The sequence below is a fragment of the Schistocerca serialis genome, chromosome 8, assembly GCF_023864345.2.
Source record: "Schistocerca serialis cubense isolate TAMUIC-IGC-003099 chromosome 8, iqSchSeri2.2, whole genome shotgun sequence".
NCBI classification, from domain to species: Eukaryota; Metazoa; Arthropoda; class Insecta; order Orthoptera; family Acrididae; genus Schistocerca; species Schistocerca serialis.
This window is the reverse complement of record NC_064645.1, coordinates 199,727,493-199,745,218: the sequence shown is the minus strand read 5'-3', so window position 1 is coordinate 199,745,218 and position 17,726 is coordinate 199,727,493. Positions and strand designations below refer to the sequence as shown.

General features: G+C 39.0%; 1 protein-coding gene across 1 annotated transcript in view; it reads right to left on the bottom strand.

The window, feature by feature from the left end:
- Positions 1-17,726, bottom strand: part of LOC126416414 (1,5-anhydro-D-fructose reductase-like) — a 121,332-nt gene that overhangs the window by 103,068 nt on the left and 538 nt on the right. The gene's annotated exons all lie outside the window — the stretch shown is intronic.

Here is a 17,726-nt window from a genome sequence, read left to right as displayed (position 1 = left end):
GCTTTGCCCATAAATGCAACTTTGTATATGCGAACTGTGTGGTATCATAGGCTGATCCTTTGATCAAAGACATGGCTGCTGCATTAGCGTCAGACAAAGAGGAGCACTCCAGAGATTTGGAATTGTCAGTCCCTGAATTAAATAGGACTGCAAATATTGGCAAAATGTTTGAGGTGTCTGCAGCAGCTCAAAATGTGTTTCATGATAATTGGCAAATAGCTCAGCACTCCACTGTGAACTGACAAGTTAGTCCGCTATGAATCAAGGAAATATTTTTTGCTCCCAAGTAGACTTCAATAGACTTACTACACAGATGCAAGCTTGCTGGGCATCTTCATGTAGACCATGTTCTTTAGATAATAAGGAAATTACCTCCACAGCATCAGATTCGCCCAGTTGATGCTCAAGTCTTGTCCAGACTGTTGGATGCACCACAAGCATTGCCTGTGTCCACATTTTTTCAACACGTTGGGCCTGTCGCAAGTGAGGGCACTTATCAGGAGTGTACTTGGGCAGGTAAACAGTGCTGTGAGCCAATGTGCCAGTCTTCACCAATACACTGAGGATAACAAAATCTGACCAAATGTTGGTGTTTGCTTTAACTCTAGCTCCAGCAAAACCAGGCCAAGGACCTAATAAACTCCTGATTGAGTTGGATATCAACGATACCATGGGTCAATTCCAGGTGGATAGGACACTGTAGTTTCTCAGATTAATTAGGAATCCTACCAGTATTTGAGCTTTCTGTCTGCAGCCACTGCAGCAGTAGGTTATTGCATATATCTGGCAAAAAGTCCCTTTGCAAGGGCAAATGACTGCATGGGCAAATCATTTTGTTGGTCATAAGCTTGCCAAAGCTGTAAATATTTTTGGCTTAGATGCATTTGCTGCATTTGTTTTCCAAGTACTGGATGAGTTGAATCTGGTATCCACTTTGGTACCATTCCTGGATTGTTGTTAGGGAACTATAAGCAGTCATTCCAACCATTGTTGAGTTGCATATTTCATTCAAGCAGACCACTGTGACTAAATTTTGTCACATATGGCTGGTTCCATTCACAATGCATGATGCAGTGAAGACCGAGTTAAACAGGTTACAGGAATTGGGGGTCATTACAACACTGATTTGAAGGATGTAAACTTACAGTTACAACAGTCATGTACAAAGTCCTGGTACTAAATAAACCTTTTGGAACATACCAATACGAGAGTTGTATCAACAGAGTAAAGTGATTGACCACAGTGTCTCCCAGGTGGATCAGACCAAGAGTTAGACAATTACTTTGCTGTGAAACATAGGATGAATGTTGTTCAGAGAACAGTATTATGGTATACAGAGGATGCTGAATGTTGCTTGATTGTTCCACCTCCACTCCGTGGCTGCATCGTTCAGATGCTACATACTTCCTGTTGGGTGATGGCGAGGATGAAAGCATTAGCTAAGCACCACATTTAGTAATCTGGGATAGATGGCGTAACTGAGAACGCTATCATTTTCACCACAGAGGCGGCCTGGCACACCTTAATATCTGACAATGGACATCACTTTGTTTCAGCAGAATCTGAGGTATTCTGCCAACACAATGGCATACAGCACCTCATCACCAACCCTTTCTACTCAGCATCAAACTCTGAAGAAGAGCAGATGGTCAGGCCCTCAAGCCACAATTGGGGAAGACACCGGCATCAGCAGCCACTGACGAGGCTTCACCAGTGTTTCTCGCCACCTGTTGCACCACCCTAGTCAACAGATGAAGCCTTCCTGAAGTACTGCATGGGTGCAGGCTGTATGTGTTCCTTGATTTGCTCAAGCTTGTTCCATGGAATACTAAACCTAGTTACACATCTAACTACCAGCAGGGTGCAGCCAAGTAGGTTTGCATTTTCAGCCAGAAGCTGTGTTGGATGTCAGACATTATTCTCGGGCACAAGGGTGTCAAATGTCCCTTGTTGTGGTCACGCAGGAGCACCCGATCCATCATGGAAACCACTTGTGACCACAACATATACAAGAGTCAACGAGTCAACTCCATTCTTCGAGCCAGTGCAACGAACTTCCAGTCCCATCTCTTTTGGCAGCCATGTTTTCAGGCCATCCCCACAGACTACCAGTACTCCTTGGTTCTCATCCGAGACACAGCCAGTGCTGTTACAAACTGTGACCGCACCACCATTACCACCAGCACCAGTGTTTGCTTGTGAGTTAATACTGAAAGAGGGCTTACTTTTATCTATACCTACGCATACATCCCCACCGGAAATTTTTAACTATTTATGAGCCATGTGGGTTCCTTTACACAGGATGTTTGTTGTGACTGAAGACACTAAAATTGCTGTAAAACTACATATTGGCTAAAAAAGTTGTAATTCCTATTTGTTTGTCTCGGAGGGAGACATCCAATGACATCACACTCAATCCCCCACCCCACCCTGAGTGTGGGTGGTGGGGGATAACTTTGAAGTCTTCAATTGGAAGCCCCAATTTTATTGTTGATTATGATTCTACGGCAAAATCCACATACGTTTTGTATGAAGCATTTTCTCCATTTTGCCACAGGCGGTGCTTTAATTGGAGTAATACAGTGGGTATACAATAGTAATTTATGACACCTACACAACAGCCCTTGAATATCAAATGGCACATGGGACCCCACCACCGTGCCTCAGGAGTGGGAAAGGCCAGGATTTTATGACTTCTAATTGGAAACCCCATCCACAACATTGTATTTCTCCAACATATTATACAGGACACTACTCAACCCACCACTGTGGCTGTGGTTCGAGGCAGATTCTACTCTACTTTTCCAATTAAAGTAAGTGCTCAAATATAGGACCGCCAACTTTAGTACACTTAGTGGTCCGCTTTTCAAATGACTGTACACAGGACAAACGCACATCTGCAGGAATGTCAGCACAGGCATTTCTCATGTGGTCAACTATACCTTCACAGCCTTTTGGCACTTGCTGGTACACCTTATCTTTTAACTATCCCCACAGAAAGAAATCTGGCGACATCAAATCTGGCAACCTAGCAAGCCAATTAATAGGGCCACCTCTGCTGATCCATCGAACAATGTAAATGTGGTCTAATACCTCCCATGCTTCATTTGTGTAACATGCTGGGCAACCATCATACTGAAACCACATACGTTGTCAAATGTCCAGGGCACCATCCTGCAATAGTGCAGGAAGTTCCTGTTCCAAAAATGTCCAATACTTGCATTCATTCAACATGTTGTCCATAAAATGTGGACCAATGAGTTTGTTCCCCATAATGCCATACCATACGTAACTGAACAAGGACATTGATCAATTTGCCGTAACCAGTTGGGGGTTGTCTACACTCCACTAATGCATATTAAGCTGATTAATGCTACTACAGTTTGTGAATGTAGACTCATCGGACAATAGTACCTTGGCAAAGAACGTGGAGGTCATTAGCATTTGTTGACAGGCCGATTCATAAAACACTGCCCTGTTATGGAAACCAGTACCATGAAATTCTTGATGCGCTGACACGTTGTACGGATGACACTCATGACATAGGCAATATTGTGACATTCCTACCTACAGCCATACTAGAATCGCAGTATAATTGCCAGGCACTTATCCATGGGTTGTGGTGCACTGTCACAAGTACAGCTATTTCCTTAGGTTCTCCTGTAACATGTTTGCTTCGATTCCTTTTGCTGGTCTGTATGCTGCCATCATACATAAAGCTGTTCACAACTTTGTAAAAGAACAAATGAGAGTGAACTTGCTCTAGATAATGCTCTATGTACAATGCAACAGCAGCCTCAAAATTTCTCCAACATTCTCCTTAACTCAAGATCTTTTCAATTTTTTCTTCTGTGGTTGCAACATTCATCGTCCACTTGCACATCTGTTCTCCAAATGATTGGTAGGGGTGCAGGCATAAACACTGCACAAGTATTGTATTGTTTAGAGCTGCTATCTGTTCTACGTCTACACGACATGTGAGCCTCGGTCGCAGTGTGCTGCCTGTTATGATAGAGTGTAGTTTGCACCGAGGACACAGTGGCGCTTCGGGTAGTCCCCTGTTCGATATGTCTCAGGAATGCAAAGTTGCAAATGGGGTTTCCAATTGGAAGTTATGAAATCCTGGCCTGTCCCACCCTCATAGACGGAGTTGGGGTCTCACCTGCCATTGAGCAGCATGTCACACATTACGATTGTGTACTCATTTCTATACCTCTGATTACAGCACCACCTGTTGGAAAACAAAGAAATTGCTTCATACAAAATGTATGTAGGTTTTACCATAGAATGAAAACCTGCAAAAAAAAAGGGGGGAGGGGTGGGGGGGGGTTTCCCACTGAGGATTTCAAAGTTGCCACCCATGCGCAGGGTGGGGTGGCAGGTCGAGTGTGGTATCGTTGGGTAACTTTTTTTGATCCAGTGTATCGTTTTCAAGATATTTCAGTGTCTTCAATTAAAATGAACACCCTGTATACTACCTTGTCAGACAGTGGCACGCAGTTAATAGTATGTGATGACTTCATTGTAGTATTTCTAAAGGATTATGAGAGGAAAAATGATCTGGAAACCTTACCTGAATCTTAAAATCTGAGCTCAGTAACTAATTTTCCCATATGGGTGGATAAAACAGTAGAGGTCAACTGAAATTTGCATTATCACCCATTTGCTTTGTTTCATGATGTAACTGTCTTCCAATATGCGACATCATGGTGGCACAGCATATTTAGAAGTGATTTTAGTTTGAAGAGAGCGTGTTTCAGTATGTGGTGGCACTCTCTAGTGTGGGATGTTTATAGTTTATAAATTGTCTGTGAGAGATATTAGTGATTTATTCGACTCCATGAGTGCTGTTTGTAAGAATAATACAGGAAAAGTTTGAGGTGGTTAGTTAGCGGGTTATTTTGGTATTGGCAGTTATAGAGTTTGAAATTATTAGAACCAAGCGTTGTTTGTGGCTGGAGATTTAATTTTAGTCTCATTTTTTGTTAGTAATGCCTATGACAATGAAGTTCGCAAATAGGTCCTTGCATACCACAATACGGGTGCATGTAGACCACAATTAAATTCAAACAGTTATTCAATTTAATGCAGAGTATGTAAGTGTTACATTATACAGAAGCTACCAGATTGACCAAAGTTGCTGCATCCCAGATCACGGACCAGCATATGTGGCACTGTAGGCAGGATAACTTACAGCATTCTATGCAGAGGGATTCCTGGTTTGAGAACTCTTGGCTGGTCATTCGAGAGACTGTGCTGATGATATATATTTGTTCTGCTATTGCTAAAGCTTGCAACAGGATATTGCAATTCTTGGTTTTGCAGATATCAGGACTCTAATAAATATTTTTTTCTTTGATGAAGCTCAAAGCAAGAAAATAACTATATGCTCAGTAAAAAGTACTGTCTCTGATCATGCTGCACAGTTAATGCAGATAAATAGGAGAGTGGCTTGCAGTATATTCTCCTCACTGGAAATCAGTTAACAATCAGTTAAACTAATTAATGATTCCTCCACAACAAATTTTTTAAGAACAGTTTACAAGAGATGAACTGCAATGAAATTTATAGCGAACCAAATGCTGACGTAAAATTTAATCTACTACATGATTAATTCATATCATTTTTGAAAAGAGCTTCTGTCATAAGCATATGAGAAAGAACGTCAAATGTCCATGTAAAGGAACATACCTCACTAGAGGGATTAAGCATCTTGTGAAAGGAAAAGGGAATTTTATTTGTTGGCAAGAAAAAGTTAACATACTGCAGTAGTTGCACATTATAAAAACTGCTCAAAATTTCTAACAAAAGTTATTAAAAAATCAAAAAACATGCACATTACGTCAGAACTCAGTAATTCTGACAACAGCCTTAAGTCTAGTGAAACAAAAGAGCGGACAACAGGCCACAGAACAGGGTAACATCACAACTGATTTATATAGAAGTGTTATAAATAATAAGTCTTAGGTATCATGTATGTTTAATATTCATTTCTTAAACATAGTAGAAAGTTTAGGGACAAGCACTTCAAGAGAAAAATCAAAGCAATATATTGAAAAAACTTTGTTGTTGTTGTTGTGGTCTTCAGTCCTCAGACTGGTTTGATGCAGATCCTGTGCAAGCTTCTTAATCCCCCAATACCTACTGCAACCTACATCCTTCTGAATCTTCTTAGTGTATTCATCTCTTCGTCTCCCTCTACGATTTTTACCCTCCACGCTACCCTCCAATACTAAATTGGTGATCCCTTGATGCCTCAGAACATGTCCTACCAACCGATCCCTTCTTCCGGTCAAGTTGTGCCACAAACTTCTCTTCTCCCCAATCCTATTCAATACTTCCTCATTAGTTATGTGATCTACCCATCTAATCTTCAGCATTCTTCTGTAGCACCACATATCGAAAGCTTCTATTCTCTTCTTGTCCAAACTAGTTATCGTCCATGTTTGACTTCCATACATGGCTACACTCCATACAAATACTTTCATAAATGACTTCCTGACACTTAAATCTATACTCGATGTTAACAAATTTCTCTTCTTCAGAAACGCTTTCCTTGCCATTGCCAGTCTACATTTTATATCCTCTCTACTTCGACCATCATCAGTTATTTTGCTCCCCAAATAGCAAAACTCCTTTATTACTTTAAGTGTCTCATTTCCTAATCTAATTCCCTCAGCATCACCCGACTTAATTCGACTACATTCCATTATCCTCGTTTTGCTTTTGTTGATGTTCATCTTATATCTTCCTTTCAAGACACAGTCCATTCCATTCAACTGCTCTTCCAACTCCTTTGCTCTCTCTGACAGAATTACAATGTCATCGGCGAACCTCAAAGTTTTTATTTCTTCTCCATGGATTTTAATACCTACTCCGAATTTTTCTTTTATTTCCTTTACTGCTTGCTCAATATACAGATTGGATAACATCGGGGAGAGGCTACAACCCTGTCTCACTCCCTTCCCAACCACTGCTTCCCTTTCATGTCCCTCTACTCTTATAACTGCCATCTGGTTTCTGTAAAAATTGTAAATAGCCTTTCGCTCCCTGTATTTTACCCCTGCCACCTTTAGAATTTGAAAGAGAGTATTCCAGTTAACATTGTCAAAAGCTTTCTCTCTAAGTCTACAAATGCTAGAAACGTAGGTTTGCCTTTCCTTAATCTTTCTTCTAAGATAAGTCGTAAGGTCAATATTGCCTCACGTGATCCAGTATTTCTACGGAATCCAAACTGATCTTCCCCGAGGTCGGCTTCTACTAGTTTTTCCATTCGTCTGTAAAGAATTCGTGTTAGTATTTTGCGGCTGTGGCTTATTAAACTGATTGTTCGGTAATTTTCACATCTGTCAACATCTGCTTTCTTTGGGATTGGAATTATTATATTCTTCTTGAAGTCTGAGGGTATTTCGCCTGTTTCATACATCTTGCTCACCAGATGGTAGAATTTTGTCAGGACTGGCTCTCCCAAGGCAGTCAGTAGTTCCAATGGAATGTTGTCTACTCCGGGGGCCTTGTTTCGACTCAGGTCTTTCAGTGCTCTGTCAAACTCTTCACGCAGTATCGTATCTCCCATTTCATCTTCATCTACATCCTCTTCCATTTGCATAATATTGTCCTCAAGTACATCGCCCTTGTATAGACCCTCTATATACTCCTTCCACCTTTCTGCTTTCCCTTCTTTGCTTAGAACTGGGTTTCCATCTGAGCTCTTGATATTCATACAAGTGGTTCTCTTATCTCCAAAGGTCTCTTTAATTTTCCTGTAGGCAGTATCTATCTTACCCCTAGTGAGATAAGCCTCTACATCCTTACATTTGTCCTCTAGCCATCCCTGCTTAGCCATTTTGCACTTTCTGTCAATCTCATTTTTGAGACGTTTGTATTCCTTTTTCCCTGATTCATTTACTGCATTTTTGTATTTTCTCCTTTCCTCAATTAAATTCAATATCTCTTCTGTTACCCAAGGATTTCTATCAGCGCTCATCTTTTTACCTACTTGATCCTCTGCTGCTTTCACTATTTCATTTCTCAAAGCTACCCACTCTTCTTCTACTGTATTTCTTTTCCCCATTCTTGTCAATCATTTCCTAATGCTCTCCCTGAAACTCTCTACAACCTCTGGTTCTTTCAATTTATCCAGGTCTCATCTCCTTAAATTCCCACCTTTTTGCAGTTTCTTCAGTTTTAATCTACAGTTCATAACCAATAGATTGTAGTCAGAGTCCACATCTGCCCCTGGAATAACAAACCAATGGATAATGTCATATCCAACAAAAAGAATGTAAAAAGTTGTACTCAATGATTCAACCAATGTAAGCGAGGGATATTCTTCTGAAAGGAGGAAAAATCACTTGCGGAGTTCCACAAGGCTCGATTTTAGGTCCATCATTGTTTCTCGGGTATGTAAACGGTCTAGGGTCTAACGTATAATGAACAGAAAATTACAACCTTATGAATGAATCCTATGTAAATCCTTCGCCAGAGCTTCAATTACCTATCACCGTTCCTTGAAATGAAGGACAGCCTACCCAAGATACTTCCCACCTCTCCTAAAGTAGTGTTCTATGGGCCACCCAAACTCCACATCATTTGAGGCCAGCCACATGCCACACCCAATCCCAACCTCTTGCCATAAGGATTATATCCCTGTGGAAGACACAGGTGCAAAAACTGTCCAATCCACCCACCCAACACTATTCCAGTCTCGTCACAGGTTTATCCTACCCCTTCAGGGGATGGGCCACCTGTGAAGACAGCCATATCATTTACCAGCTCTGCTTCAATCATTGCACAGTTTTTTACACTAATGTGACTACCAACCAGCTGTCCGCCAGGCCATGGCCACCACTAAACTGCAGCCAAGGGAAAAGTACACCACCCTCTGGCACAGCACACAACTACACGTAACACACTTGATTTCAATGGCTGCTTCACTACCCAAGACATATTGATCCTTCCCTCTACCACTGGCTTTTCTGAACTGTACAGATGGGAGTTATCCTCACACCACAACATTCTCCGCTCCCATAACTATCCCAGCATCAACCTACCCTAACATACTGTCCCCACACCCTCCACCCAACAGTTTCCAGCACCTCTCTCCTATCATCTCCTCCCCATTCTTGTCTCCCAAACTCTGCCAGTGCACCCACCCATCTTTCCCCATTCCTCTCCTTCTTTCCCCACTTCCTTCCCCAACAACCTCTTGACGATGCACCTGTTGGCATTCTAGAATTGTGCCTGTCTGCAACTTGATATATCTTCTTTATGGTAAATAGCAATTTGTCTTTCACTACGTTGTTGATATTCCTTCCTGTGTAAATCAAGATACGAAAAGTGCAAATCATTACCTTTTTAAAATCTACAAACAATTCAATAATGATAGAATTGTAATTGTAGATGCAAATAGCTTTGGAAGAAGATTTCATATATGCCATGGACTTCACCTCAAATGATCTTGGAAAAAATTATTTATGCAGTACAACTTTAGTGAAGGGAAAATTAAACAAGCCAAGACCAGCTATGTTAATGCTAAATGAAAACTAGACTATGTCTCCAACAAACTACTAAGGCAACAGGTAACATCCACAGTTATATGTGCACAAAGTGTAGTGGTAACAAAAAAACTATTAAAACAGCGAATGCTACACAACCTGCAAGTAAAGTGAATACTAACAGCCCTCTGTATTTTCTATTGGAATGTACAATCAATAAGAAATAAGCTCTGAGAAATCCAGCTGTACTATCTTAATGAACTCAAAAATGTACAAATAATGTGTGTTACAGAATGCTGGCTTAAAGATGATGAAATAAGAGTATCATAAACCATATTACAAACTATAATACTGGCTCGTGTTATTGCAGAACATCCAAAAGGGGTGGTGGTCACTTGATATCAGTAAAAGAAGGTACCAGTTCTGTGAACTTACGAAAAATGTATAAAACAGTTCAAGACACTAAGTTCTTAACATCTGGAGAAGAGAAAAAAAAAACACCCCTTTGTCTTTATTTGCATGACACCAGACAGTATTCTATCAATATTCCAAGAGGAGTTTGAGTGAGTTATGAACCTCTACATTATACAAAGCAAAACAATTATATTATTTAGGGATTTTGATATAAACTTTGCCCCTGAGTCATATGAATCAACTGACTTAAACAACCTACTGAATAAATTTTCTGTGTCTAACATAGTAAAGTTGTCTACAAGAGTAACACCCACATCCTGCAGCTCAATACATGCCACACACTACTTTATACCTGTACTCAGTTTACAAAACTTACACAATGGACTTTCTGGCTATGGGATCTTTTACTTAACCTCAAAGAAATGGGCGTAAATAAACCCTTGTTACCAAAATCACGTATGGAAGAGAGATTGCAGATGCCAAGAGCTTAATGTTAATTTAGCACCAGCTAAAGCACAATACCTGGTAATTAATCATAAAAAAAAACATTGAAAATGAAACAAATTATCTGTTGACGATCTGTGCTTTTATTGTAACACTGTTTGTTCCCTTAAAAAACATACAGAAATGTAACTGAAAAGAAAAGGATACAAAGGGTAGATCACATAGGCTACAACAAAGAAAAAAACTTTACATAGAAAGTAAGACAAACAGTGATCCAAATTTCCAAAGAAACTCTAAAAAAAGCATTAAAAATCCTCATGCAGGTCGCGTATAATGAAAAATTCTAACCACAAGTTTATTGTAAACTCAAGTAATATGAGTAAAGCAGTTTGGTAAGTTGTCAGTGGTAGCATAGGAACAAAACCCAGATGGGTTTCGCACGAATACTTCCAGATAAAGGCAACAAATCTCTAATGCAAAACAGATTAGTGCACTAACTAGCATTTTTCATAGACTGCTGATAATCTAGTGTCAGAAATCACTGTACCAGCCGTATCACATAAACCTATATTCCAAGTGCCTGACAGATGAATTTTCCTGACTCCAGTAATTGAAGAAGTATTAAACATCATAACAGTCACATCATCATTTTCATGTGGAGTTGATATCTCAGATTACTTATTAAAAGATACATCTGCAGAAATTGTCACACTACAATGTGATGTGATCAACAGCTCAATAAGCAGAGGCCATTCCCCAGAAGTACTAAAGACCTCAAAGGTAATTTTAGCCTTCATAAGGGGGGATAGATATGATGTAACAATTATCGTCCTATTTCCATACTCCCAGCTATATCTAATATATTTGAGAAAGTCATATATAATAGATAAATGCATTTCAAAAAAATAAAATAGAATGAAATCACTGAGCAAACACCAATCTGGATTTAGGAAAAACAGGACTGTTAATGATGCACTCTTCAGTTTCACTGACCAAATTCTTACAGCCTTTACTCAAAAGAAATTTTCTTCTGGAGTTTTCACTGACCTTAGTAAGGCTTTTGACCTTGTTAATCACTCATTGTTGCTTCAGAAGCTAGAGTCATATGGCAAGCTGGGCAGTCTCTGCCATAAATTCAGAATTCTTGGGTAATCATGTGATATAAACACAAACAAAAATTACGTATTCCTTTCTGGGGAGAGAGAGAGAGGGGGGGGGGGGGGGGGGGGTTATCAATACAATCTGCACCAAACCCATTTTTAAAGAGCTTAATATATATTGCCGGGGGGGGGGGGGGGGCGGGTTATCAATACAATCTGCACCAAACCCATTTTTAAAGAGCTTAATATATATTGCCAGTCCCCTGTATTCATATTTTACAGACAGTTTCTTTTGTAAAAAGCACACACACTCTTGAGCTCTTCGCAACAAGTTAAAAGACTTGCTGAAGAAACATACTCTTTATTCTGTCAGTGAGTATCTGAAGGCAAACTTGCATTAACTATTGGCCTTATCCTAAGTCCTCAATATACTGTGTACACAGTGCTTACAATTACTTTTTATGCTTGCCTCCACTTAAGGTAGAATTCACTGTTTCATAGAGCTCTAAAAAAAATAATACATTTATACTCATATGTAACATGACTACTAAGATATTACTATGGTATCATCTATATTTTAGTATATTAAAATATACACAGAGTCTTATAGCATTTCTGTATTGTAGCCACTGCTGTATTTGGCACATGATACACATGCTGAATTTTCAAGTGTATTTTAGTCTATTTCACTGCTTACAATAAAACTTAAGACAAATGCTCCCATTACTAAATAACATTTATTGTTTGCAAATGAGATATGTGAAAATGTATTTAACATTTTGTCACTGGCCCTATACATCTACAGAGCATAAGATTCCTTGACTTCAAATAAACAAACAAAATTATTTCCTTTTGTAGATGACATTAGTATTGTAACCCAAACATAAATTCAGCAACAGAATGATAAATAATATTCTTAGCAGTTTTATTGAATGGTTTTCTGCTAATTGCCTCGGTCTCAATTTCATAAAGAAACAAAAAATATTCAATTCTGCACATCTAGAGTCACTACACGAATGATAACTTAACAAGTGGTGAGGGAAAAACAACTAGAATGGAAACTTCAAACATTTTTGGTGCCCACTCTGGTGATGGAGAAAATACACTAAAGACAACCTTAATGTGGAATAATGAATGACATAGACATACATCACTGTTCCTTTTGAATCGTAGAAGGTTACTTACAATTTGCTTCATGAGGAAATACACATTCTGTTGCAACAGGATTCAAAATGTCTGACACCTTAAACATGTCTCCAGGATGATTTTGGGTAACATGTATTATTCTTACAGCACACTTTTAAACAATGAAGATTTCCTTTTGTAAAGATGTGTTGCCTCGGAACATCATTTATTTTGACAATGTTGAATGAAAATACACAAAATGTTTTTAACTTAATGATTTCTCTCCCAAAGATATGCAATGATGTGAACCGCAAATGTAGCTGAACCAAGTTATTTTAGGTGTTCCACAAGTTAAGTAATTAGATAGCTGTTTAAATAAATTGACACGTCTCTAATCTTGGGTAAAGCTCTAAAAGCTCTGCCTCACCTCAGTATGTACCACAGGCACCCTCCATACCTTTTCCCACTGTGTAGCAAAAATTAGCATTATTCTCATTTTTAACTAAAATTGTTCCTCAGTTGGGGAAGAAGGAATAAGGGAATGATGAGAGTGAGGTTATTAGAGCACAACCACGAGTTTCAAATTGCCAAAGACACAGCAAGGATCTGGAATGACTTAAGTGTTCAATGCTGCTTCGTCAGATTAACCAAAATGTCACCATTCAATGTAACTTAAACAGTGAACCACATTATAAAATGGTTCGTCAACATATCTAATATCTTTTACTCATGTTCACTGGATTCACTAACCCATAACCAAACTGTCAGCTCCCAAGTAACCAAGACCTCAGGCTATTCTACGGATCAGTCTGTCACAAATCAACATTCCAGAAACTAATTGCAATGCAAAAGAATTATTGTCAGCGTTATGTTCTATTACTGTTTGGGCGTGTATAATGACGAACTGCACATTACCATTATATTACAGAGCTATACAGACAGCTCTTGTCTATAGGTTCAGTTGACCCAAGAAACTCACCATGCCATGTTAAAAGAAATTCCAGCTTTCATGTTAATTTTGGGAACAGTGCAAACCCTTAAGTTGGATTGTTGGCCTTGGAGTTGAACCTACTTTTAAAATTGTGGGGTTAATGCCTTATTCAATATTAAACCAACAACCCATATGTACACTCTTTCGCTGTGGTTTCAGGTATTAAAATCCCATCTTCCTTCTGTTTCTTCATCACTGAAAACCAAAGTTACCGTAGTCTTGATGTGAGCTGATTGTGTAGTGATACATTATGAAACTGTGTGTTTAGCATCTGGGAGTGAGAAATAAACGAACAAAGTAGTGCAAGCCTTTTAGAATATGAACAAAAACTTTGCAATGTTTATTGTACACTAAGGATAAACAATTTTCATCTGGTGATCCTGATTTCGGTTTCCCTACACTACTGCAGTCACAAGCCTGGACGGATTTTACTATAAAGTCATCAAGATTATCTGCTCCACCTTTGTCAAACTAGACCTGTGTCTAAATGTCTGAATATACGACTCATCTTTTTTTTTATTGCTCTTGAAGTGTAGTATCATGACATGTCCAATATCCTGCAGATGAATAAAACAACTACAACAACCACCTCTCATGATCTTCACAGCTGTTTAGTAACAGAATCAGGCACACTTTTAAAATGCTTGTTTCAGAGGTGTAACCAGTTTCGGGTATTCATGCCTAATGTTCCCAATTACATAAATAGATTTCAACAGCAGCCTGTCAAGAGCTCCAGAAATACGTTCCAGTGAACAGAAGGTTAAATCTTGTTATGGTCTTTATGCTTTACCACAGCTGCTGCATTTCTTAATAGATGAAAGTCAGCACTCGCCCAATATCAGAATTGAATTCAATGTCAAATGGCATGTATTTTACAGAAATAAAATTTATGTAACTGCTAGCCAATGTGTGGACGTACCACACTCTGGGTGGTTGCAACTTTAGAAAAAACGCAGGTAAAAAGAATCCATAAATATAAAAAAAGCAATAAAACTCAACTACAGTTTTATTTCATTATGAAATTTTAATTAACATACAAAATGTTACATAGGCAGCCTTACACAAATTAAAAAGCTAGGCACTGAATTTATTGAAGACCATTATTTGTCACAGGAATTTGTTTTAATAATATAGTATTTTAATGTTTCTTGCAATATAAGAATCACATCTGAATAATGGTCACGTTTACTAAAAAATGCTGACCTAGTGTGAAAACGTAATGATTGCTGGTCCTAACATAAGATTTAGTTTTAATGTACAAAATTTAATGATCTTTACTAAAATCTCAGGTCTTTTCTTTCCTAAATTATTTCTTTACTTTGACCAACCAAGCCTGCAGATGGAGAAGATTCTGTCAATAGAAGCAGTGCTGGCAGGGCAAAAAATGATGCAATAATAGTACTTGTTACCGTTTTGAATTAATTTACCATAGGAATTTAAGTATTTAATCATCGATACGGGAAAACATTTAAACCATATTTTACCCACTATTCTCCCTGTTGTTGTTGTTGTGGTCTTCAGTCCTGAGACTGGTTTGATGCAGCTCTCCATGCTACTCTATCCTGTGCAAGCTTCTTCATCTCCCAGTACCTACTGCAACCTACATCCTTCTGAATCTGCTTAGTGTATTCATCTCTTCGTCTCCCTCTACGATTTTTACCCTCCACGCTGCCCTCCAATACTAAATTGGTGATCCCTTGATGCCTCAGAACATGTCCTACCAACCGATCCCTTCTTCTAGTCAAGTTGTGCCACAAACTTCTCTTCTCCCCAATCCTATTCAATACTTCCTCATTAGTTATGTGATCTACCCATCTAATCTTCAGCATTCTTCTGTAGCACCACATTTCGAAAGCTTCTATTCTCTTCTTGTCCAAACTACTTATCGTCCATGTTTCACTTCCATACATGGCTACACTCCATACAAATACTTTCAGAAATGACTTCCTGACACTTAAATCTATACTCGATGTTAACAAATTTCTCTTCTTCAGAAACGCTTTCCTTGCCATTGCCAGCCTACATTTTATATCCTCTCTACTTCGACCATCATCAGTTATTTTGCTCCCCAAATAGCAAAACTCCTTTACTACTTTAAGTGCCTCATTTCCTAATCTAATTCCCTCAGCATCACCCGACTTTATTAGACTACATTCCATTATCCTTGTTTTGCTTTTGTTGATGTTCATCTTATATCCTCCTTTCAAGACACTGTCCATTCCATTCAACTGCTCTTCCAAGTCCTTTGCTGTCTCTGACAGAATTACAATGTCATCGGCGAACCTCAAAGTTTTTATTTCTTCTCCATGAATTTTAATACCTACTCCGAATTTTTCTTTTGTTTCCCTTACTGCTTGCTCAATATACAGATTGAACAACATCGGGGAGAGGCTACAACCCTGTCTCACTCCTTTCCCAACCACTGCTTCCCTTTCATGCCCCTCGACTCTTATAACTGCCATCTGGTTTCTGTACAAATTGTAAATAGCCTTTCGCTCCCTGTATTTTACCCCTGCCACCTTTAGAATTTGAAAGAGAGTATTCCAGTCAACATTGTCAAAAGCTTTCTCTAAGTCTACAAATGCTAGAAACGTAGGTTTGCCTTTCCTTAATCTTTCTTCTAAGATAAGTCGTAAGGTCAGTATTCACGTGTTCCAGTGTTTCTACGGAATCCAAACTGATCTTCCCCGAGGTTGGCTTCTACTAGTTTTTCCATTCATCTGTAAAGAATTCGTGTTAGTATTTTGCAGCTGTGACTTATTAAGCTGATAGTTCGGTAATTTTCACATCTGTCAACACCTGCTTTCTTTGGGATTGGAATTATTATATTCTTCTTGAAGTCTGAGGGTATTTCGCCTGTTTCATACATCTTGCTCACCAGATGGTAGAGTTTTGTCAGGACTGGCTCTCCCACGGCCGTCAGTAGTTCCAGTGGAATATTGTCTACTCCGGGGGCCTTGTTTCGACTCAGGTCTTTCAGTGCTCTGTCAAACTCTTCACGCAGTATCATATCTCCCATTTCATCTTCATCTACATCCTCTTCCATTTGCATAATATTGTCCTCAAGTACATCGCCCTTGTATAGACCCTCTATATACTCCTTCCACCTTTCTGCTTTCCCTTCTTTGCTTAGAACTGGGTTTCCATCTGAGCTCTTTATATTCATACAAGTCGTTCTCTTCTCTCCAAAGGTCTCTTTAATTTTCCTGTAAGCAGTATCTATCTTACCCCTAGTGAGACAAGCCTCTACATCCTTACATTTGTCCTCTAGCCATCCCTGCTTAGCCATTTTGCACTTCCTGTCGATCTCATTTTTGAGACGTTTGTATTCCTTTTTGCCTGCTTCATTTACTGCATTTTTATATTTTCTCCTTTCATCAATTAAATTCAATATTCGTTCTGTTACCCAAGGATTTCTACTAGCCCTCGTCTTTTTACCTACTTGATCCTCTGCTGCCTTCACTACTTCATCCCTCAAAGCTACCCATTCTTCTTCTACTGTATTTATTTCCCCCATTCCTGTCAATTGCTCCCTTATGCTCTCCCTGAATCTCTGTACAACCTCTGGTTCTTTTAGTTTATCCAGGTCCCATCTCCTTAAATTCCCACCTTTTTGCAGTTTCTTCAGTTTTAATCTACAGGTCATAACCAATAGATTGTGGTCAGAGTCCACATCTGCCCCTGGCAATGTCTTACAATTTAAAACCTGGTTCCTAAATCTCTGTCTTACCATTATATAATCTATCTGATACCTTTTAGTATCTCCAGGGTTCTTCCATGTATACAACCTTCTTTCATGATTCTTAAACCAAGTGTTAGTTATGATTATGTTGTGCTCTGTGCAAAATTCGACCAGGCGGCTTCCTCTTTCATTTCTGTCCCCCAATCCATATTCACCTACTATGTTTCCTTCTCTCCCTTTTCCTACACTCGAATTCCAGTCACCCATGACTATTAAATTTTCGTCTCCCTTCACAATCTCCCTAAGATGCCTGAAAAACTACTCTAATTTACCTGAGCACACACGACATGACGTGGCACGAAGCTTACAATACTACCACTAAACACCACATTGCAAAATTCGTAGATTGTAAAACAAAACTAAGTAATTTCAGAAAACTAGTCGCCATAGTTTAATCAAAACGGACTATGAAG